Genomic DNA, 24,257 nt, shown 5'->3' with positions numbered 1-24,257 from the left:
TTGGAACAAAAAATAGTTATCCGTTCAACATACAATCGTGCGATTGTCATTAGCAGATTTAGCTGATCATGTTTGACTCATTCCTGAACGTAAGAGGAAGTTTAAATTTTCATTTTAGTATCTTTTTAACTTTTTAAAAGTGTTGTTAATGCAAAGTTTAATCACACACCTTTCCTGTACTCTCACATGCACGTCTTTTACATCCGCCATAAGAACAAAAACGAGTTTTTTTTTCGCTCGCTGTGATTGAACGTTAAAGACTGCGGCTTCTAACTGCAGGTTCAGACACGTAGATGTAGGACCTTCATGAATACCAGCACAAAGTTGGCTGCCTTCCTTCTTAAACACAGTAGCAGTCTCGTTAATTTCAGTGGTCCTTTGTTCTATATCCCCCCAAAGATAGCTTCGGTGGTTATTGTGTTCATCAGATTGTAAGCACTGTGGCCCTTGCATTTAACAAATTTGCTTCCGGCTGAGTGGGATATGCCTAAAAGTAGAAGAAAGTCGCTTTTAAATTATGCTCCTGGCGTACACATAAAATAAAATCCACCTAATTTTTTTCTTATTCCTCAGAATACGTTTCTTTAGGTAACTGGTAAACATTTAATAACGCCACATGTTATTTAACAAATCTGTCAAGTCTCGAGGGGGAAGAAAGGGATGGAAGGACGATAGAGTTATTATAAATAGAGTTCCTTGTTTTCGGATAAATCCGAAGATACTTTTTTGAAAAAAAAAAACTTGTTGGTAAAGGTCTTGTCTATTAGAATTAATTAGTCCGAAATCATTTTAATTTCATAAATAGATTTTATAGAAGTACAGGGTCAGTGGTCCTGAGGAGAGACAACTTTTCTTTCCGTTGAAATCTCAGGCTACTGAAAAAAAGCTTTTACCACTCAGTTTGTCAGGGTTCGTTCAGAACAAGGGTCATGGCATCTCTGGGTCACAACCAAAGCCACGCCTTAGAGTATTAGTCTGGACCATAATATTTGGGTGCTTCTTTAAGGAAGGAAGGTTAATGTTTTTAGAAGACCGACAGCTGTGAAGCCCTATATTTCGACAGAGTTTATGCAGCTGAAGCTTCAACGCTTCCTAGCAACTAAGTCCTGGAGTTTAGTAATTTCAAAGTACCGGCAGTTGTTGACGCAACACTTCTATCCAATATTTTTCGTGGGACAGTCAATATTGTCAATGGCAAAACGCCAATGCAAAATGCAGCTGCAGCAATATCACTCAATACAGATGAGTGCTGATGAATTTAAGGTACGTTTATGTCCAGCTTTTCTTTTTTATTATTATATCTTGAATTCTGGAAAATTAGGAAAGTAAAATTAAACTCTAAATTTTAGAAAATTTGGAACATAAAAAAATAAACTACGACAAACCCCGAATTTTCAGTAGTATATAAAGTTCAAAAAACACCTTCTTCTTTCGCGAGAAATAAACTCCGAAAGCACAAAATCCTAAATACTATGAGCTGTGCAAACATCTCCGAAAGAAAAGCATTTTTTAAAGGAGCAAGTTGTAATTCATAACTTTTCTTGTTCTAGTAACTGTAAATGTAAGTAACTACATATAGAGCAGTGCAGATGGAAGTATTTTGTGTGTGTGTGTGTGTGTGTGTGTGTGTGTGTGTTTATACAGCCTAGAACTTAGTCTGCCTCATCCGGCGACTTGTCTCCCAGCTGTAAATAAGAAATTTAGCCAGCGCGGTGCAACCGCGAACCTGGTTAACGTTCACCACACAGTAGTGACACACGACCGCACGCCTGTACCATGCTCATGTAGATCAAAACAGGGAGGGGTGGGGATTGCAAATTACATTTCCGCCGTAATTTACTGAAGTGTAATCAGTATTAACTAGACGTTTGATATTTTTTAAAACAATAGTCGATACTTCGGCAGGAAGTAAGATTTGGCTGGTCTTATGCAACTTTGTACTGGTTTTATTGCCACGCGCGTCTCAGAACAAGCGCGTCCGATGCCGAACAGTTATTGTGCTTGGCTCCCACGCAACGGGCCACGGCTGAGTTCCTGGCTGCGGAAGTACGTTTATGTTATTTCTGTAATAATCGAGTTCTTCTTAATTCCAGAACCCTAGCTGTTGCTTATTCGAGGTTAGAATGTTCTACGCGCCGAACCTGCTATGCCGATTGTTCCAAAAACACTCGCGTGTATAAAAGAGGCTCCCCTTGGCGAAGCGGAGTCTGTTTTGCTCTTGCGCTCGATCGTGCTACTCCACCGACCTTCGACGCCTGCGACGTTTCCTCTTTGTGTTTTCGTTTTCGGCAGAAGTTTGTGATTGGCCCCGTAGAGGCCGGACCTGCCACCACTGAACACAACGAAGACGAGTGTTTCCTTGAAGCACTAGATGTATGTGACATGGCAGGACTCCAAAGAGATGATTCTGAACTACGAGGACGCATTAAGCACTCAGAGGAACAAGGAATCGCTGTTCCCGCGTTTTCATTCGAACACTGCCAACTTTCTCCATCCGAGAAGGTGTGCTCTACAAGGAGAACTTCAGTGGCAACAACACAGCGTGGCTGTTAGTGGTCCCTTCCAGTTTCGAGAGAAAAACAAGTGGTACCATTGCCATAGATGCACAAAAACAAAGCCAGATGTTAATCCTTCTTACTTTAATTTTGCAGTTGACAGTGCTTGTAGGGCAGAGGTACTTGGGCTGATGAAGATTAAAAATCTTCAAATCCCAGGCACTTCAGAGCTTTTCGGGAGTCCTGGATCTTCTTTGACAGGTCTGTCGACATGTTAGTGATGACTTGCTGAACAAGCACCTTGTTCTGGTGTCCCCAATGTTGCACTGTTTCTGCAAATACAACAGAAAAATACTAATATTTTAACAGCTCATGGGAATACAGTCATGTGATTGAGCAGATTGAACTAATTTACCTAACCTCTAAAAAATGTTTGTGCTTTTACTTGCACGCACAACACTCGGAGAGCCAATCGCCGCAACTTACAGATGCAGCTCAGCGAATGACAATGCCGAAACATATGTTTAGACCAAAAAACGCAATCTGAGTTGTGACATTAAGCAATGCAAAACGTCACGCTTGCATTGCTGAATGTCACAACCCAGACTGCGTATTTTGATCTAAACATATGTTTCGGCATTGTCATTCGCTGAGCTGCCTCCGTAAGTTGCGGGGATTGGCTCTCCGAGTGTTGTGCGGGAAAGCAGACTCACAGGCTTTTTTTTTTGAGTGTATGACAAGGCCAACTTTGAAGGGACTCAGTTCCTTCCGGGCCACCACAATTTGTTTTTCTTTGTCCTCTGTGCCACCTTGCCCCCATAAGTCCTTCGGGCAAGTCCCACGCGACTCCAAGTCGCTTGCGCCATGTCTTTGGCTACCATGGTTGGTTTGGTCTGCTTCATTATTTTTTTCTGCTTGATAGGAGCTGTGGTGCCCCGATTCATGTGGTACTGTGGGTCAAAAAAGTATCGCAGCTTTGGCAGCGGTCAACACCAAATCCACAATTCACGCAAAGCCAATCGTCGTGATAAGTTTCCTCGTGTCACTTAGGCGTTCGTCTGTGAATAGCTCGATGCTCCAGAGTCCTTACTCTCGATGGAATCGATCGCGGGCTTGTAGTTATGCAACTGGGCAGGATAGGCAGATTTACTCAGGGTAGAAATAACACTCGCGTGAGGCTTCGTGGAGCGATAGACTGTGCCGTTTATCATGCCAATGGAAAAAATTCTACCCCGATGACTGACGGGAAGATGAAATTCCACGTGAAGACTGTCGACGGCAATCAACCGTTCGAGGGCGTGAGTGACGTTGCAAGTCAGTTTTTTTCTAGTGGCAATGATCAGCTGCTTAGCAGAAATCTTGGCCTTTTCTATGTTTAGGACGATCTCAATAGCTACGTCGAAAGGAATGTTTCTGTCGAGGAGCACCCATTCTCTAATGTTAGTGGGCAGAACTTCAGCCGTGAACTGCTCCCTGATGTTTTTTGTCCTGCTGAGGACCGAAGCTGGTCGGAACTGCCAAGTTCCGTAGGGCAGTCAAATAATATGACAATGATTCTTTGGGCTTTTTATAACGCTGGCGGAACCCGTGACGCTCCTGGTCGATGTTGCAAGTCTTTTTCAAGTGCGCGCTGAGGGTGTTGACATCCTCTTGGTAGACGTCCGTCGTCGGAGTTCTAGAAGCGGCTGCCACCGACGTCGTTGCTGGCGACGCCACAGCGGCAACGCGGGAGGAAGGCAACGTTTCGAAGACTCGTTGACTTTCCGATTTCAGGCAGTGGCGTCGCAGGTATCGACGACATTCCGGGGGCAGTGCGTGAACACCACATGCGCTCATGGAACATTTGAAAAGCGAAATCCATCGCTCCCAGGGAATTTCCGACTTCCTTGGTTTACTCAAGAAGTCTGGAGGAGGTTTGATACCAAATCCGTCGTCCATCCCGTCTTCGAAATAATTTGGAGTCCTTGGTGGACCCGGCGGGTCGGGAAGGAGCGTTTAGTCACCTGTGCTGCTCTCATGAGACTCTTTCTTCAAAAATGATGATGGAGAAGAAGAAGTAAGTGAATGAACAAATAGCATAGAAGAAAACATAGTTATCCGAATATATGAAAATATAACAATGAAGAGTCAACACCCCCAACGGGTACACGCAGTACACGTGGCAAATGACGGCTTAAGAAACGCAGGGCGTGAATCGTTATCTTCCTGGTTAGTGATTGGCTCACCGGCGGTCGTGTCTGCTAATGTCACATTCTCATTGGCTGTGAAGGGATGAGGAGATGCTCAAGACTCGCCGTGCCCTGCGTTTCTTGAGCTCGAGCTCAAGAAACGTCTTGTTGTAATACCTCCAGGAAGTGGATTACTATTTGCGGGAACAGATTTCCAAAATATATAATGGCTTAGTGAATCTCGTATGAAAGTATCATTCTCCCGTGTTTTCAGAATATTGTACTCATGCAAAATGTAGCATATCAATATGTATAGACCATTATCGCACTGTATATATGTGTGAATTCTTGTCCAAATATTTGAATTGCGTCTCAAATAAGTGTGGATGTATCACTTTTTCTTCAAAAATCTTTACAGCCATTGTCTCTGATCTTGACTTTTTGTAACTAACAACAACATATTTAAGACACCTGAAACTTTTGTAGATTGAACTTGGGGCAACACCGTTCACTTATGTTATTTGTGATATGTTTGATTTTCCAAACTGGTGCCATATGCAACCTAAGTGGTACTAGCTGAAGCTCATGTGGCACCATTTGCAACCCATGTGGTACCGCTTGACTTGCAAGTGGTACCACTCGAAAGCGAGTGGTCACTTGAAATACAACTTTATATTTTCACCTGGGTACTTCAAGCCAGCTACAGATGACCCGACGGGGAGACACCTTGGCTACAGCAGGACTCTTGCCAGGATACGCGAGACGTACTACTGGTCCAATCTTTCGAAGGCAGTCCATCACTACACCCCATTTTGCCACGAGTTTCAACAGCGGAAGAAACCACCAACGAGACCGGCAGGACTTCTTCAGCCAATAAGGAGTATCTACTGGGCGCCATATTTGTGGGTGCTGTCCAGAGCGCATGCTCAGAAAGAGCCCACATTAATAGGCTGCTAAGACAGGCAATCTTGAGGGTGCGGAATGCACGTTACAAAAGAACTGTGAAAGCTCGCCATCAGCACGCGCTCAGCAGTCGCGCACACAGCTATGGCCACCAGTGAATGCTTCCTAGTATTCACTGGCGGCCATAGCTGTGTGCGCGACTGCTGAGCGCGTGCTGATGGCGAGCTTCCACAGTTCTTTTGTAACGTGCATTCGGCACCCTCAAGATTGTCGGTCTTAGCATACTATTGATGTGAGCTCGTTCAGAGCATGCGCTGTAGACATCACTTACAAATATGGCGCCCAGTGAATACTTCTCATAGATTGACCTCACCAAGCGTTGAACGCATGCGTGACGCCGCCATAATTTTAGTTCGCAGGAGGCAGGCAGCAGTGCACAAGACGGCTCGTGCCGCCTCATGCTCCACACGCGCAGAGCTTCAGCGAGGTCGTCGCACGTGCAGAAAGACTAAAGCTCCCTCGATGCATTGCGGCAGCGGTGGCGTAGTCAAATTGGCTCGTGAAATCGGTCTATTGCGCTGACACCTGTCCCATTCCAACAAATCGGAATGGATTTACTTGGACCGTTCCGACCATCGACGAAAGGATCAACGGAAGGAAACCGATGGATAATCATCACGACTGATTATCTCACAAGGTACGCCGAGACGAATGCCCTTCCATCAGGTATGGCTAATGGGGTCACCAAGTTTTTCATCACGTCCATTGTCTTCCGGCACGGCGCCCCCGAAGTCTTCATTACAGACCGTCGACCATCGTTCATGGCAAAGCTGACGGGAGAAATGCTTCGTCTAAGTAGCACCAGCCACGCTCAAACCACTGCATACCATCCGCAGACGAATGCCACCAACAGAAAGGCTAAACAAAACTATCGCCGTCATGATCTTTATGTACGTTGACGTAGAGCGCAAGACGTGGAACGAAGTGTTGCCGTACGTGACCTTTGCTTATAACACGGCAGTCCAAGAAACAACCGGAGTTACACCGTTCGAGCTGGTGCACGGGAGAAAGGTCACAACGATGCTCAACGTAATGCAACCTCACGACTCAGCAGACGACGGAACCGACGACGGCCAGTTGATAAACCAACAAGCAGGGGAGGCTCGTCAGCACTTCGGAGTCCGAGGGGCACTCCGGCGATTTTTTGAGGTACCTCTACTAACTATATTCTCTGACTCCCCGGCCTTTACCCTTTCCGGTATGCTATTTAGTATCGCGAAATTCATAATAGTTATTGCAAAATCGGCAAATGAAAATGATGCAAAAACTAACATTCCAATATACCCGCACTTTTCAGTGCCGTGACGTCAGTGGAAGGCAAGCTTGCCAGCCGAGCGAGCAGTCTAAGAAATTAAATATGCCAATCATTTGTTCCGTGCTGGAGAGCGGGTCCTGGAGCGAGCTTCCAAAGCATTCATTTGACACCATGAAACTGCTTCAAATCAGTTGGGAACAAATTCTACAGTCCAAAGAGTGAATGAACTCCGGCACTTCCACTGACGTCACTTTTTCGTTGTTGCCAGTAGAGACTTTCAGTTTGAAAAACATGGTGAGGACCAAAACAGTAAATTCAATAACTTTGTGAAAAAAATTATTTTGACCTAATATTTGGGATACTATTTTGGCGATGTTGTTCGGTGAGTTTAGCAAAATTTCAAGCAAATCGGGGACCATGAAGAAATCGCCGGGGTACCCCTGGACCAACAACGTGTTGACGCCCGCCGCTATAACCTTCATCGCCGCGACGTCCACTTTCAAAACGGAGACAGCGTATGGGTGTGGATACCGAGTAGCCGCCGCGGTCTCAATGAGAAACTCCTGAAATGGTGCCTTGGACCCTACAAGGTACCTCGCCAACTCGGAGATCTTAACTACGAAGTGATGCCCGACAAACAAGATTATCATCACGCCGCCCACCAATACCTCAAGTCGTCCACATCGTGCGCCTCAAAACGTAGTGTGCTCAATAGGACAGTAAACGGTGACGTCGTATTCCGCTTAATAGAACCCTGTGCCACAAGTTTCCGGAGTTTCACCTTCGCTTCTTTTGGTTCGCACGGGGTTGTTTCCGTGCATCGAGACGATGCTCTATTTAAAGATGGGAGGCACGCGCGACTCTGAGCAAGTACGTCCGTGGCCGAGCGGTTTCCGTGCTTGGCTCGAACGCAAAGGGACACGGCTCGATTCCTCTCTACGGAAGTGCCTTTTTTCATTTCTGTAAATATCGCGTTTTGGTAAGATTCAAGAACCCTGTCGCTTATTTGAGGCTAGAATGTTCTACACTCCGAAATTTCAGTGCCGATTGTTTCAGGAGCACTCGCGCGTACAAAATAGGCTCCGCGTGTAGAGCCGGAGTCAGTCTTGCTTTTGCGCTCGATTGTGCTCCTCGCTCACCTTCGACGCCTGCGACGCAACCTCTTTGTTTTTTTTTTTTTTTGTTTTTTTTTTCAGCACAAGTTCGTCAAATTAAACATTTAGTTTCTCTTCAATCGTCGCCTCATCATCGGTAATTCCTGACACTATAATTTATAGGCTATTTCTACTGATCTCAATGAGCATAAATTTGGGCGTTGACTTACTTTAAAGCCCAGTCGCACACAAATGTACAGATGGGTGTGCACTAGCCGCAGATTTTTTTTACAACAGAAATGTAATCACCTGGAAGAATATGCCTTTGTTGCTTCATGTATTGCCCGAGCGGTTTTTGTTTATTGGCACTAGAGTGATGAGATCCAGTTTCCATTCGTTCTTTAATAAAACTATGCGCGGAGTCGCTGAGGGAGAGGAGGAGGCGAGAGCTCGCGGGGACGTCAGAAACCCGAGCTGTGGTTGGAATGTTTAGTGAGTAGACCTAATGCGTCATGCCTTTGTCTCCACTGCACACTCAGAACGAATTAGAACATGGCACGCTGGCGTCCGCAGTTTGGCTCTTACATCTTAACACGTTCTACGAAAGCAGTGAAGACAAAGACAGCTTACCTTAGGTCTACCCCCGAATCATTCCAACCAGAGCTCGGCGTCCTGACGTCCCGTCTCGTCTCCTCGTCTCCTTCAGTTTTTAGGCGCATTGGAAGCTTGGGGCGGCGGGCGACAAGAAGTGGCGTCACGGTGCGGCTCCTAGCAGATTCATTTCGCATAAACATCGCGTGGAGCAGCTGACCTTAGTTCCTAATCGATGTCAGGTCGCCTGAACACAGCGCAATATAAAAAACCGTTCAGGGCCACAGTGGGTGCTAACGTTTTTTATTAAACAACCCGAAACTCTGAACACATCACCTTGATGCGCTGGTAAAAACAGCCGATGTGGTATCAATGCCAGAACGTCTACTCAATCCGGGCTAGCGAGCGAAGAGCAACCCGATAATAATATGAGTGAAAAATACTCCTGCAGTTTTTGTAACTTAGCTGCATTGGTACACGTCGTCTCGTAGTAAGCTCTGAACCGCCAAAAACGCACAAACTTTTGGTAGAGGTATGTTCCAGCGAAGACAAACGACAAAACATGGCGGTGCGGCATGTTTTGGGACATTAAAGGGACACTGACAGGGTATTTATGCTCGCCGAGGTTTTTAGTTGTACGTGTCATATGAGAGCTCAACTACCCAGAACAGAATTTGCGGCTCGAAATTCGGTTTCTTTCCGCCCGAAAACCGCCGATCAAGAACTGGCCGGTTCGAGTCTCGCTCACTCTCTTTTTCGAGGTCACGGGCCGTTTTCTAAGGTATGGATGCGACCACCAAATTTAATCAAAGTCGTGGGTCACTGAAGGCACACACTCAATATTAAAAATAGAAAAAAATATGAAACCCAATTTTTGTGGCTTCTAAAAAGCTGTAAATACGTTGATTGAAAAAAAAAAGTTCCACAGACAACCGGAAGCATTCTGTGCGTTCGTCGTTTCGCGTATCGTGGGACTCGCGGGGACGGCGATGGCAGCGGACGACGGGCGTGCGACCTCTATTTCAGAACTGTCGTTCGCGGTACCGGCGAATTCTGCCTACCTTTAAAAGAGAAATTTGGGACTGATCAAAACAATTGGTATTCATCCCGTACGACACGCCCGGCCACCAAGCCGATTCGCACGAAGACGTCGCCGAGCCGTCGCTCCCTTCTCGTGGCTGAAGACATCGCTCGCGCAAACGTCAAGCACGACGTGTCTACTTCGAGTTGAATATGCACGCGTACGACTTTTTACTAGGTGCGAATGTCCCCAAAGCATGGTGCTTCCCGACTTCGACTCGGGAGTGCTTTTGCTAGAGAAAAATCGACAGCAAACTTTCCAACTTACTTTACGTGGTTTCTATAAAGAAGTTGCCGACCCTATAGATTTCTTGAATGCACGGTTCTCTGGTGCCTATTTAGAGTCATGCTCCAAAAAGAACTTAGTTACATCTCTCATCAACTCTTTGTTTCCCGAACCATTGCATCGCTTAAGTGCGTTTGCGGCTCCTCACAATTGTAAGCAGGATGTCCTGAAACCGGTTAAACGTATGCCAATACCACCTAAGTGCGAGACGTTCTTTTTCCGCTTTCATTCTCGAACGATACCTGTGAAGGAATGGCGCGAATCCCGTGGGTTTGACGTATTTTGGAGCACGGACTGTAGACTGTGCAAGACAACTGAGACATTCACTCATGCTTTTGTACTGTGCGTTGATGCTGTATTTTTCTGGGACGTCTTCAAGCGGACACTGAAAAAGGACTTTGAAGATGAAGAGTGCATTCTCAGTTACTTGCATTTTGGAAGCCAACTGGATTCAGTTCTTGACACACTCGTTGTGTTAGGTTTATATAGCCTATGGAAAACTCGAAAAGTTGATACGGATGTGGGTGTGGCCAAACCTTCTTGGGTAAACTTCAAAAACATAGCCATATTCGTAGGCCAAAGCATGCTCGAAAATTATGAAGGACATGATGAATAGAGAGAAGTTGTACAAAGCCTCAGTCGTTCACCTGACATCATTTAGGTTATATTCAAAACACCTAGTATATAATAGCAAAACATTTTTATAAGAAAAGTTAAGTTTTAGTTGAGGCGGACTGGAATCGGTGTCAATGAAAAATAACTAATTTGGAAAATAATGCGCCCTAACATCTTGAGTGTAGAGTGTGTGACATGTGTAGCCAGTTCTGTGAACAATTTATGTATATATTGTACAATAGTGTAAAAGTGTATATAATCATGTAAATAAACCTTCTGGAAAAAAAAATCCCCCAGTAGCTCAGTGGGAAAGACGTTCGGTTCACACGCGGTAGGACCGGGTTCCATCCCCCGTGAAACTTTTTTTTTTCAAACATTTCCCGATGTTTACATATATTTTTTTCTTTTTTAGAATCAACCCTGAAGAAACAAACAAAATATAACAAACAAATGTTGCGGACGATACTTCGCTGAATTAAATGGTATGTGATTTCCTTTTTGACACCTGCGAACTCAATGTAATCACTTTCCACAAAATGCAAGGAGCATATAAATCAGGTAGCTTCCGCTTTCCGAGGTGCCCGTATATGTTCTACAGGAATTGCAGCCAGCCAATGGTCCCGATCCCGTTGATCTTTCGGAAACTCTGTCGCACAATGCCACTTTTTTTCGGACGCAGGACATGTGAGCCAGCTCTTCACACAACATCTTGGGTGTTGATGAAAATAATCCCTGGAGAAGGGATCATTACTGTCCAGCTCGCTTGCACCTTTGCATTTAATTGCATTATAATCTTGGGTGTATTCTTTTCGGAGCCGATCATGGAAATTCACCACGGGCACTCGCTACTCATCTCCGACTCCTCAATGTACAAAACAACTCATCTTGGAGTACAGAACAACGAGCGGAACAAACATAACTGCAAAAGAATCGCCCGGCGAGCAGTTCCCGCATGCCGCATCGCACGCCACATGTCGTGTCGTCTGCTATGGAGAGGAGAAAAAACAAAAAAAAAAAAAAACGCACGGTCGGGTCTAGCCACGTCACTTCCGCCACTCACTCTCTTCTCTCCACTTCTCCGACCTCCGTCGGGTTTTGATTTCGGTTTCGAGCAGTTGCGTCTTTCGGCTTTATTAAAAAAATACGCTACTCTGTTGCAAAATATTAATTGGGTAGTCCTCCGACACCATAATGAAGCCCCTGGCAAAAAATGAAAAAAAAAAAATTTTTGGGGGGTGTCAGTGTCCCTTTAAAGGAGCTACGCAACAATTTTTGTACTTTGCGCAAATACCGCTTAAAACGGATCCCTAACGTTAATGACCTATGAAACACACGTTCGTTTTTCACCCCACGCAATAGAAGTCCCAGAAAAAAAATTAAAGAAAAACGAGCAGCGTTCACCCCCTCAACTCGCAGCCAGAACAAGCGGCCACGTGATCTGGAGCCGATTATATGCCGCCAGTGTTGATCATAGCCACGCGCTGGGGTTGGCAAAGCGCAGGACACGCGCTGAGTTCCAGACATTGTTATGGCTCGGCTGTTGTCGTTGTTGCAGCGAATGGACACGGGTCACAACCCGAATGCTTCTCGAGCTAGCAATTGTCACGAGCCCAAGTCGAGTGCCCACGCAATGCTCGGGTCCAATCTATGAACCGCATTCAAATATCGTCACTTGGGTGTTCTGCGATCCCCGAGTTACGTCATCAAATTTTGCAAAGGAGAGATTGAATGAAAATGATCGCTTTTGTCCTTGAAATTACACCGCAACAAAGGAGTTTCTTGGCCAATGGCGTTGCGTGTGAGTATCCTTGAGTCCCAGGTGTGCCAGTAAGCTCGTGTAGAGAGAAAAACATCCCAATTGAATATCGTTGCACAGCTCCTTTAAGTGAGTGCGCTCCGAGCAACTCCTGCGTATCAAACAACGTGAAAAAAAATAAAACACACACAGGGTCCAGAAAGGCCATAAAGAAAAATCGGTACCTTGTGAGGAGAGAGTCGTGTACACCTTTACCGTGTGGGTTTAAGTATTTAGGTCAATATCGTAGAAATCATAGAAACCGCGAACATTGTCACGCTAGATAGCTTATGTGTCAGCACCCCTTGGGTAGCGTTATCAAAAAAAGAGTTAGACTATTTTGGAAAACTTACGTAGTTATATCAACCGTAGCTTGAATTAGTTCGTTGTATATAAGAGTAAAAGACGATGAAGATTGAGCACCATACAGACCAGAGTTGAAAGTCAGCGCAGCGAGAGTATTTTTTCTTCGTGTGAGTAAACTTTGAAGGTGTGTCTGCTCTTGTGCGCTGTGAACTATAAGTATCTTGGGCAAACTTCCAGGTGTTTGAATGATACATGAATTGAGCATCAAAAAACGACAAAATCCAACCTGACAATTCTGAAATAGCAACGCATATCCATATATGCAACCACGGCACAGTGGTCGAAGACAGAAGTGGTACGCAAGGAGGTCAATGATGTCAAACGAGTTGTAAGGGAAACCATTAGAACTAAGTCACTCGTTGTTCTGGGGCAGGGGGCACGAGCGTGTCCTCAAGACGCGACCATGTTATGCTGGCTGCACCATCTACCTGGCGCTGTAACGTTCAATTTTCCGCGTGCCATGTTCGAACACAAGCATATCTCAGCATCTGTAGATGCGCTAGAACAAAACGTTAAAGAAAAAAACAGAAAGGTAGAAAAAATTGCAGCTTGCGGATACAGCGTTCCATTAAACGTTCCTTTAGCATTAATATTTGTATTGCTTTCTTTCATAGCTTCCGCGAGCACCTGTGTTTCACTCAACGAGGTAGATTTTTCACTTTATGTGATAGCGAAGTCGAAGCTTGCAAAAGCACGTTCCCCTGAACGATGCTAGCACTGCATGAGCGCGCGTGCTACTTGACACACTGAAGGCTTGGGCTCGCTCTTGTAGCCTCTGCTGCGCTGGCACGTATAATGGAACGGAGTACGAAAAGACTGTAATGGGGAAGCGTTTATGACTCCGTAAGTGTGACGTCATGGGTCCAAACAAACCGTTGCTAGGGTCGTTGTTATGGACAAATACATGTGGCTAGGATTCGCTGCGAAAACCCGACCGTTCAAAAATCAGGAGTAGAATTTAAACTTCTAAACATTACAGATATAGAAACCTTGAATGTCATGTATGTTTCGACAGAAGTGTGCCGGTAATCGCTTGCTTTAGAAATATTTAGGACTGCAACTTCCGGTCCTTCAGATGCCTGTAGCAGACGAAGAATGAAGAAGAATGCCGCCTGCCACACGCTCGCCGGTCAAGCCGGCGCCGGTGTCTGAATCGGGTGAATGAAGACAATATCCTGATATTGCATTTGTTTGAACTATAATGAGTTTCAGACACATATAAGAATTCATAGTGGGGTGCGATGCAAAATATGGTTTATCGAAAGTTCGGGCGTCGATCGAGATGATCGTCTGCTAAAAGAACGCAATGCACCCGTGAGAAAAGCACTTCAGGCGATCGATAGAGATCCCAAATTTTGTTTGCGGACGCGCGCTATGGGAGGGTGCTTCGTACCTGGTTGTTATCATCACGTGGAGAAAGATTCTTGCAGTTTCTTCAGATCTCCGCAAAACCCCAAAACGCGAAAGAACTGGATAAAAAACATAAGGTGAGTTTATAACAGATTGTACTCTCATCGCGGGTTCGATGGAGATCTTCACCGAAAGAGCATATCCACTAAATGTAATGTATACAAACAAAAATAATAATAACTGCGAAATTGCGATAGGCATGCAATATTTTAATAACCTGACAGCCTCAATACTAATAATAACAAACAACTTATCTCAATGGCGTACGATTTGTTTCGTATGCACTACGCCGGTAATGCATTTCAGGTCGTCGTCGTAACTGATCTGCATGACGTAGTTTGATTTTACGGAATTTTCGCTCCCACGAACTAAGCTGGGTTCTTCACAGAAAAGAAACGCACATTGCGAAGGCCTCTGCGGCCATGGCGATGCACTTGCTTGTGTTGCTCGTTTACCGACGCAATTCAATGAAGACGCCCGCTGCAGCAGAGGCCAGCGAACCTATCGTATCCTCTTCTACCAAAACAAAGCGGAGTGGAATACTTCAGAAATGGCTTTCATCGTTGCAGTACGACGCGGAGATGACAAGAACATGTTCATAATTAGATACCAAGAAGTTAGGTTGCTTACAAAAAATTATATACTTACTTGTAAGCGAAAATCTAGCCTCGTGTGGAGTCTACATGCATTAGTCCATAGCGACGTTCCTAGCAACGGTTTGTTTAGACCCAGACGCCATGTTGTGACATCATCACCTACGGGGTCAATAATGAACGTTCGAAATGCAAGCCAGAAATATCCTGTTTCCTCGCCTGGAGCGCTGCTCGAAACTTGAAAGCTACGGGCCCATGGCCCTGTGCGGCTGAAGTTTGGCCGCGCATACGCAGCGCCACTCCTCCCCTGGCGAGGCGTGCCCAGACCTGTTAGCAGCACGAGGAGCAGACGACGCGGGAGGCTGGTACGCTTGTCGTGCTGGCCTCGCGCTTCGCAAAGTAATGTACGGAATGCAAAAGGTATTCGAATGCCACAGCATCGTATTAAACAAAAACAAAACAGTATCTGTGTCCCGAAAAGTTTTAATTGGTTCCTGGGAGGTGATTCAAGAAAGATCGCCAGATTGCCAGCTGTGCGGAGGACAGGGTTAGTTAGTTTCTCAATCTTGTCGCATGATTCAATAATGCAGCTACGCTTACTTGTCACCTAAAAAGGGACTTTCCGTAAATTACACCTGAGAGTATGCAAGAGTTTAGCGTTACTTGGGGGAACCGTCACTTTGAGGGCGGACTGAGCTCAAGTGGGGTCCGCAATCCGACGCTGACGTTCTACGATAAGTTCTTAATGTGGTTGCTACGATGTTTCCTCATGGCTGTCAACAAAACAAACCCGAATATGCAGTTTCGACTTTTTTTTAACAACTTTGAAGTTGAGAACCTTGCTGATTTTGCTTATTTTCAATTTTGTTTCCCGACATTAATAAGAGAAAGCGAGGAAGTGGCAAAAGACTTGAAGAAAGTTAGAGATAATCATAGTCGCTATTGCGTACTGTCTTGAACGCATTATTGAAAAGAAATGTACAGCTGTATTTCGGCTTATATTTAACTTACTAAAACGATGTAGTATAGTACACAAGAGGCATAATTACTTTCTATGGGACTCTGCAAAGTATTGGCTGTCCCCAGAATAACCCGATTATGCAGTTACTATTTTAAACAACTTTAAATTTGAGAACACAGCTTACTTTGCTTACCTACTAATTTCCTATTTTTATGAATTACAGGAGACTTGGTCGAGAAAACAAGAAATATCGACCATGGAAGTGTCAGAGAAGGGTATTTCTCTTCCAAAGTTGATTATTTCTTCCCAGTCTCGAGCGATTCATCCATATTGTTGATATACACCGCAGCTCGCCTGCTCTCTTACAGCAATTTCTAGCCATTTCGTTCCCCGATGCTTACAAGAGAAGGCGAGTGAGCAGCGAAACACACGAGGGCACATGAAGCAGATAATCGTAGCTCGTATTGCGCACTGACTTGAGCGCATAGTTGAAAAGAGATTTACACTGATGGCTGTACTCTAGATTTTTTTAAATAATATTAAAAGGATGTAGTTAACCTACAAAAGGCATAATTACTTTCTAAGGAACTCTAAAACATTATACCCTAGGACATACCTCGGTCGAGCAATAATAGTGTGTTGGCAGTGTTAGATGTATAAATTGGAAGTAACATAAAGAGGACGGGGACAGGGCACGTCACAAAAGGTTATAATTAAACATTCAGTGCTGAAATTTAAAATTAAATGAACTTTGCTTGCAGAGAGAGTAAAGTAATATTGATGGTCCTTTCCTCGCAAAAAGACTCAAGATATCTCATATTTGATTTTACCTACACAGCAAACAAAACACAAATTGACGCAAAAAAACCTTTTTAGTAGTACACCATAACAATGTTCAAAATTATCATTCTGCGGTCACATAAAATATAAGTTGAAAAAGGTGACGCTTTACGACGCAAATTTAAGTCGATTAGTGAACACGCTCTTCACTAATGAAGTTATAAGTTGGTTACCGACGCACGTACATGAATTGCAATTCTACCGCTGCGGCGGCAGCGGCAGATGCGCGCAAACACAGTAAGGTGTCGCAACGTATATTAAATTTTTTTTCGACCCGTTCAAAGTGCTACGAACAGAGACCGGTGGCGTTATTGACGTTCTGCTTCGTTTATTTTTTTTTATTGGAACTTGACCCAGTGTTGTAATAAGGTTGTGCATGCCTCGTGCTCGCCGCGCGTCTCCTAGCCCGCGCGTCTTCATACAAGAACACCTTATGCAAAGCAGTTGTACCTGGTGGTAGCGGTGGCAGAATGACTTGATATTCCTGGGTAGTCGTCTCCAAGTTCCTGTTACCGCGGCCCTGCTGGGCCGCTGAAGCCGCTCCGCGGGAGCTTAGGATTTCGCGCTGGCGCGTTCGAAAATGGAATCCACTCGGCCACCGATTCTTGCCCCTCCCCCCCCCCCCCCCCCCCCCCCCAGATTTTTATACTCCATTTCACCTTATGATGTACCGCAGGAAAGGCTACAAGCGCGAGCTCATTGCTCTAGGGCACATCTCGGCGGCACAAGCTCTCGTGCACTAAGGATAGCTGCTAACACTATGGGCTCGCGCTTCTAGCCTTCGCTGCAGTACAACATAAGGTGAAACGGAGCTTAGAAGGGTATATTCTAAAGTGGTCACGTACCTTTTGGTTCTTTTCGTCATTTTCCTTGAAGGAGCGCGCGTGAACCTCTCCAAACCGACAAAATGATTTACCCATTGGTCAAGTTAAGGTACTGTGATCTTTAATTATCTATTTTGATTGTGCATTTATCTACTTACGTGCTTATACGTTCATATACGTGTATCAACTCTGTCAAGCGCCAACAATCTGCTTTTTTTTCTTCCTCCCTTTCTCCCCTGAAGAGAAACAATAAAGTTGAAGTTGAAGTTGAAGTGGAATAGATAAGAGCTCTCGGGGGACGTCGCAACCCAGAGCTCTGTTTGAAATGATTACTGGGTAGACGCAAAGTTAGATGCTTATGTCTCTACGCATTGTTAGAAAGCTTTCGAAAGCCGGAATCCGGCCTTCGGCATTTGAACAAGTTCAAACAACGAGAAATACAAAGGCGGCTAGCTTTGAGCTTACCCACTAATCTAGGGTGCCTCAATAGACCCGTTGCTCTGGGGCTGGGGGCGCGAGCGCATCCGCAAGACGCGACCATGTTATGATGGCTGAACCATCCAGGTGGCTCTGTAACGTTCGATTTTGCACGTGCCACGTTCGAATGCAAGCATCTGAAGATGCGCAATAACAAAACCTCTAAAAAATAAAAAAAATAAAGAATTATGCAGCTCGCGGCCGCAGCGTCCCATCAAACATTCCTTTCATCTTTGCCTTCTTTAATAGCTTCCGCGAGCACGTATGTTTCATTTTACGTGATAGCGAAGCCGAAGCTACTCGCAAAAGCGCGTCCTCCTGAAAGATGCTCGCACTGCACGAGCGCGCGGGCTTGGCAGGGACGCTGAAAGCTCGCAACTCGCTCTTGTAGCCTCTGCTACGCTGGCTCTTAGAATGGAACGGAGTAGAAAAAAACTCTAGTGGGGAAGCGTATTGACGCATGTTCGAAACGCGAGCCAAATATTCTATTTTGCCCGCCTGGAGCGCTGCTCGAAACTTGAGAGTAGGGTGCCTGCATGTTTGTCTGTCTCAGGGTGAAGACATCCATTGTTGCACTGAATGTGCCAGCGCATGACGCTCTCGCGCACTCGGTGCATGACTTGGGCGGTAAAATGGCGTCTATGCATTAGCCAAAGCTACGCTCTCGAGCTGAGTGACACCGGATTGCGCGCACTTCGAAAGGCATGAAAAACAATTGAGCGGAAAAATGGCTGAGATGTCACCACTCAAGCAAAGGCGCGCGTTTGTATGAAGGCACTCTACTTGAGAGCTACGGGCCTGGTGATGCCACTCTTTGTAGTACCCGATGCCGACAGCACGCGCTCACGGGAAAAATACAAAGAAATCGACGAAAACAAAATGCCGCCATATCACAGTTAGCGCTACAAACGCGTGCAGGGTCACGCTCTTTCACGCGCTTCTGAACAAACAATAAAAATAAAAGTGTGGGACAAAATGGCCAGATGTCTTCATCCTAAGCAAAGCGCACATAAATTCACCCTACACTAATCATTTCATCCAAAACTCTGTGTTCCAACGTCCCCGCGCGCTCTCATCATTGTGTTTCCGCAATTTTACTTCGGCACGTGTAATAATTACCAACTAGCTATCTCAGCGATCAACCTTATTCTCTCTCGTTCTCTTCACTCCTCAATTTTCGCCTTTGTACTAATTTCAAACTCTCCGATAATGCGAACACCATACGTCGTATGTTATTCATTGTTTGCCAGTTGAGCCCAATCCCGCTAAGGGCGTACTAAAATTCGATGCTAGATGTTTAGACAGCGAGGAGCCGTTCTGTATTTCTCTATGTATGCGAAATTACTCCAAGTGCTAAGCTGAGTATTTGATGTAGATAACGCACAGATTGTCCTACCACATTCCAGTACGACGATCATCCTGATTATACAAGGCAAGGACGGTTATAAAACCCAAAAATGATCGCTGAGTTCTGCAGCGCGAGCTTCCTCTCCACATGCACCGAACTACGATGTGGTAACATGCGCACTTCATCGCATATCTATATAATGCGTAATAATGTATTGCCTTCCTGCATGCTGTCGTCTTCTGTTTGGACTGGACTGGAATAGGCTGGTTTAGTGAGGCGGCTGCGTGGTTCCCGCCGTACTCTTTTGCTCCGTTCGTTTGCTGGTTACGTAAGCATATAGTTTCGCTTTCCCAGTATGCACAATGTACGCGAAAATGTAAAACCGAGGCTCAGTGACGATGCCCTTTGCGCGAAACCGCCGACATCCGGTAGGAAAGTAGGCTCTTCGAAGACAACACTATACGGAGTGGAGGGGGTGACCGATGGAAGCTGTGGTGGCTGCATCCGAAACCGCCGACGCCCCGGGTGTGCGAACTGGCTCTCCGAAGACATCAGTATGCCGACTGTAGGGGCGGTCAGTGAAAGCTGTATTGGTTGCTTTCAAAACGGCCGACGCCCGGGAGAACAGACTGGTTCTCTGAAGATAACAAACCCCTGCGCTACATGCTAACGCATTTCCTCAAGAATCAGCGTAGCGACAGCAGCGATTTTTTTTTTTTTTTAGTTTATGTATGTTTTTATGAGGACAGTTTACAGTTGCTCATTCAAGAAACAGTGAAGATGACTTCGGCTTGGGGATTGCTTAAAGGAATCGTCCGGTCGAATTTTGTATTCGAGAAAACAATTGAATATAATTGTTATTGGCTCGAGACGCATCGTGCGTGCAATATCTGAATTTTATAAGCCCCTCTGCATAAGTAATTGAATGTATACTGCTCCCATCGCATCCTAGCGTAAACGCTGCTTTCGTTGGCAACACTTTTGCTCTGACGTCGTTCAACGCAAAGAGAGCATTTCCCGCTGTCGATTCCCATCTCAACGAGGTTGGTCTTAAAGCGTCCTCAGAAAAGACCACGTATATGGTGGTGGCCTCAAGAAAACAAAGAAAAGCGGACGTCAAAAATAGGATCGTGCTGTCGCTAGATGGGAAACGTATCTAACCCTCACAGACAATCACAATCCTTGGAGTCACATTTGAGGACACTGGCGGCGCAGAAGAATGGATCAATGCAACACAGAAACGTTGCCACGCGGCGCTGGGAATCATCAGACGAATCTGCTCCATACAAGGCGGAGCATCGGAAGAAGTAGCGCGACCAATGGTCAAGGCACTATTCGTTTCAAGGGTGTGTTACGGCGCACAACATTTCGAACTGACAAAACGCCAGTGGTTCAAGCTCGAGACTTTAAACAATCATGCCATGAGGGTGATCACGGGTCTGCCGCGATTCACTTTCATAAACAAGCTATGAAAATACGGCCAACTCCATTCCATGCGGAAAACGGTGGAGACAAGAGAGAAGGCACACATGGAGCGGCTGAAACACACAGCTGCCGGGAGAGGCATAGTAGGACAAACAAACATGGCATACATGGCGTACACGTTGCCTTCACTACCAAGAGAGAATCCGCCGTGGCTATCGCATCTCGACATCACGGACGGAAGGCCAACAACGCAAGCGAACGCGAACCCGCAGAACCAGGCAAGAAGAGAAAGGCTAGCGAAGGCCCATTATAAGATGGTCCGATGCTGGGAAGGCCCCTTGAAGATCCTGGCAATATACACGGACGCGGCGCATGATGCCGGTGCTAATGCGATATGTGCTGCAGTAGTTATACCCAGACTCTGCAAGACGCAATTCAAACTCCTTCCCAAGGGGACAACTGTCAAGGGTGGGGAATTCTCCGCTATTTCCCTAGCACTCGAAGCTGTCAGGGACCTACGGAAAACAGAAGCAGCAACGCCGCAAGACATCCGCATCTTCGCGGATTCAGCCGAAGCTATTTCGGAATGCGGCAAAAGATCAAGCGCCAGCAGAAAGGTGAAGCTGATCAAGAAATTGATCGGGGAACTTCGACAGCTGGGCACCAATACCAAGATATCCTGGGTTCCCGCACACATGGAAATTGAGGGCAACGAGAATGCTCACGCACTGACTTACGTGTGACTACGCACGGCCTCCGATAGAGTCAGATCGTGCCAGAGAAATGGAGACTAATTATGACCCGGAAGAAGAGCGGCAACTTGTCAAGCTCGAGTGTAGGGAGAAACTCAGAGAGCTCCTCCCAGACGCACCGGGAACAATTCCTCGAGGTTTCGGCCGAAGAGTAAAAATTATTCTAACGAGAATACAAACAAGCACAACATGTACGCCAGCGCGAATAGCCTGATGGTCGCGACCACCATCCTCTTCAAACCAAGGCCGATGCAATTTCTGCAACAACAAAACGAAGAAGGCCGACCAAACACACCTTATCTGGGACTGTCCCGGACTAGAGGCATGCAGACGCAAACACAAACCGACGGAAATTATCGCACTAGAGGGGTGGACTCACCCACCTGGTCCTTGTGACAAATCAAGAAAAAAGACGCTAAACTCGCTGCTGAAGTTCATCTCCGAGGCGGGCATCGACGTCTACTGCTAACTTTTTTGTTTAAAAGTATCCCCTTCCCCACAACCTCTTAAGTGTTTCATCCCTTCCCTCATCGTCCAATGTACCAGCGTCCAAGCCAAGACTACTTGGCGCACTCCCTATTCCCTTTACCCTGTACTATGGTCAATAAAGCGCTTACAACAACAAAGCATTTTCCTCTCGTCGTTTTCCTGCGATTGAACGCCGCAGCCTAATTCGTTTTTGTTGTTGCGCTCGGCTTCTTTCGTGGATGGGCGAGAATTTTGTTGCGCGATTGAGTGCTACTGCCGCCGGGCAGCGCATGCGAGCCCAAGACGTGACGTTCCACACTTTTCCGCGAAGCGTGCAGTGACGAGCACAATGTATCATAGCCGTGAGTAGGGACTGAGTTCCCGTCAAGATAGAGATCTCCCTTCAGCATCAATCATCTCACGAAAGAAAGCTACGAGCAAAGCTCTAAACGGAGGGAAGGCTCATAAGGGAAGGTGTGATACTACGCACTTAGAAATAAGGGTATGGATAGTCCTCTCTTAGGGGAGGAACGGTCTTCTAACCTATGTTCCTTTAGAAAGGGAGAAACCTTCGTCCCTGAAGCAGGGGAGCGACTAGTTACTCCGTCGCCTGCATCTCAATATGGCGGCCCCGAATCGAGCAAATCGAGCCCAATAAGGGTTGACGAGGACGCTACGTCTCTTGTACGGGACGAGAGGAGCAGCAAATAAAAGCGTAACACGAGCTTTCCGTGTTTATTTCCGAAGCCAGATTCCCCCTACAGGTACAGAAACTTGCGTTTCGAAAGCAGTTACTCAGTCTTCTCGTCGACAGCACTGCGGTGTTAAACGGAGACAAGCAACACCCAGTTACTTCGCGCATTTTGCCTCTTACCTTTGGTGTTCCTCGAGTCACAATTCCTTCATCAACCGCACATCACGGAGAAGGGCACACTCAATCCGCGAAACCAAAAGCCGCTCTCGAAAGAACAAACTCGAAGCCGCTGTTTATCGCGTAGCGTGAAAGAAAGTTAAATCGCTAGCCACCAGAGGGCGGGGTCAAGCAGAGTAATTGCAAGTAGCTAGGCTAGCTGGCGCTAGGTACCGCCCACTTCATGTTCTACAAAAACTAATTTGATTACCTCAGGCCACTTTTGTGCTTGGGGATGCTCTACTATACACACTTTACGCCTATGAGAGGCATCGGGTGAACATACATTGAGCACATACACGGCACACACACATATATCAATACAACGGAACACCACACTAGCCCGAACACTACACCCATCCTCTGCGTTTCCGTCTTTTATACTGGTCGTTTTGAACGGACGGAATTTTTCGGTGACTGAATAAGCAATAAAAAATATTCCCACCATGTAGATTTTTTTCTAGCAATGTCATACCTCTGAGAGTATTTTGAATGGCTCAGGGGATGAATCTCTTATTAAAAAGAAAACTCTCGATCATGCCCTAATTATTTGAAAGCCAATAAATGAGGCCGTTCCAATGCGGTTTGAAGCCATGAGTTTGTTTCCCCGCACGGCACGTCGTAGCCTGTATTTCTATTGTAGTGTTTTTTTTTTTTTTTTTTTTTTGTGCTGTTCGCGCAAAGCTGCAATTTCCGTCGTGAATTAATCTCTGTAGAGCGGATATTCACTCTGCTGGAAGCAATGCTTCACGGGCTGAGAAATCGCTTTTCGATCAACTTGAATGCAGTCAAAGCCCCGACTTGCGGCAGGTGTTAAGTGTACGGAGCTACGCCGTGGCGAGCCCGAAAACTTCTAGCGCTCATCCTAGCGTGCCACTTGCAGGGCAGTTTCTCCAGGAACCGTAGTATATATTTAAACAGCAAAATAAAGGGTAGCTTTTTTTTCGATTTCACCTACTATGGTTTTTTAATGCTAAAATTCCACACTGTAAATATACGTACTTTCCGTCACGATTTCGTACTGTTGTCCTTGCCCCAGAGCGCAATCGCTCTCGGGGACGAGGCAACCGACAGTCACATTGGTCACTGTACGATAGGACCTTATACTGCTCAGACCAGCGTTCCAGCATGACTATCCGCACGTTGATCGATTGCACGTAATCCCTCAAGCGGTATTAAACTTTTTAATGTAAAGCGGAATGTCAACCTGCGACACCCCGCCCCCTCCGATCACGGCCTGACCAGCGGCATCAATGCCCGACAGTTTACGGTCTCATCTTGTTGTTACACCACTGATACGCGAACACATGGTCACATCGGCGATAATTCCAGCCTTCTATTAACAACCCACAACACCGCCAACACGATGTTGCAGCTATGTTGCTGACACGCACAAATACAGAACCACGTTGAAAGCCGGTTGCACTCGGCATCGGAAAACAGAACCAAACTCAGCACGGAAGGCACCCAGGCAGCCGGCAGCAAAACCTGCCTGTCTTGAACGCAGTTCCTGCGGTTTCCATAACGTCGAGAACGTCGAC

The 24,257-nt window shown here is 46.0% G+C and overlaps 1 pseudogene; it reads left to right on the top strand.

Annotated features, from left to right (window-relative positions):
* The window catches only part of LOC115312133, a 131,506-nt pseudogene extending 110,873 nt beyond the window's left edge, over positions 1 to 20,633 (top strand).
* The last annotated feature ends 3,624 nt before the right edge of the window (positions 20,634 to 24,257 follow it).

The sequence above is a fragment of the Ixodes scapularis genome, unplaced genomic scaffold (genome assembly GCF_016920785.2).
Source record: "Ixodes scapularis isolate PalLabHiFi unplaced genomic scaffold, ASM1692078v2 PGA_scaffold0__279_contigs__length_252992795, whole genome shotgun sequence".
NCBI lineage: Eukaryota > Metazoa > Arthropoda > Arachnida > Ixodida > Ixodidae > Ixodes > Ixodes scapularis.
The sequence above is the reverse complement of the archived record's forward strand: the minus strand, read 5'-3'. Positions and strand labels throughout refer to the sequence as shown.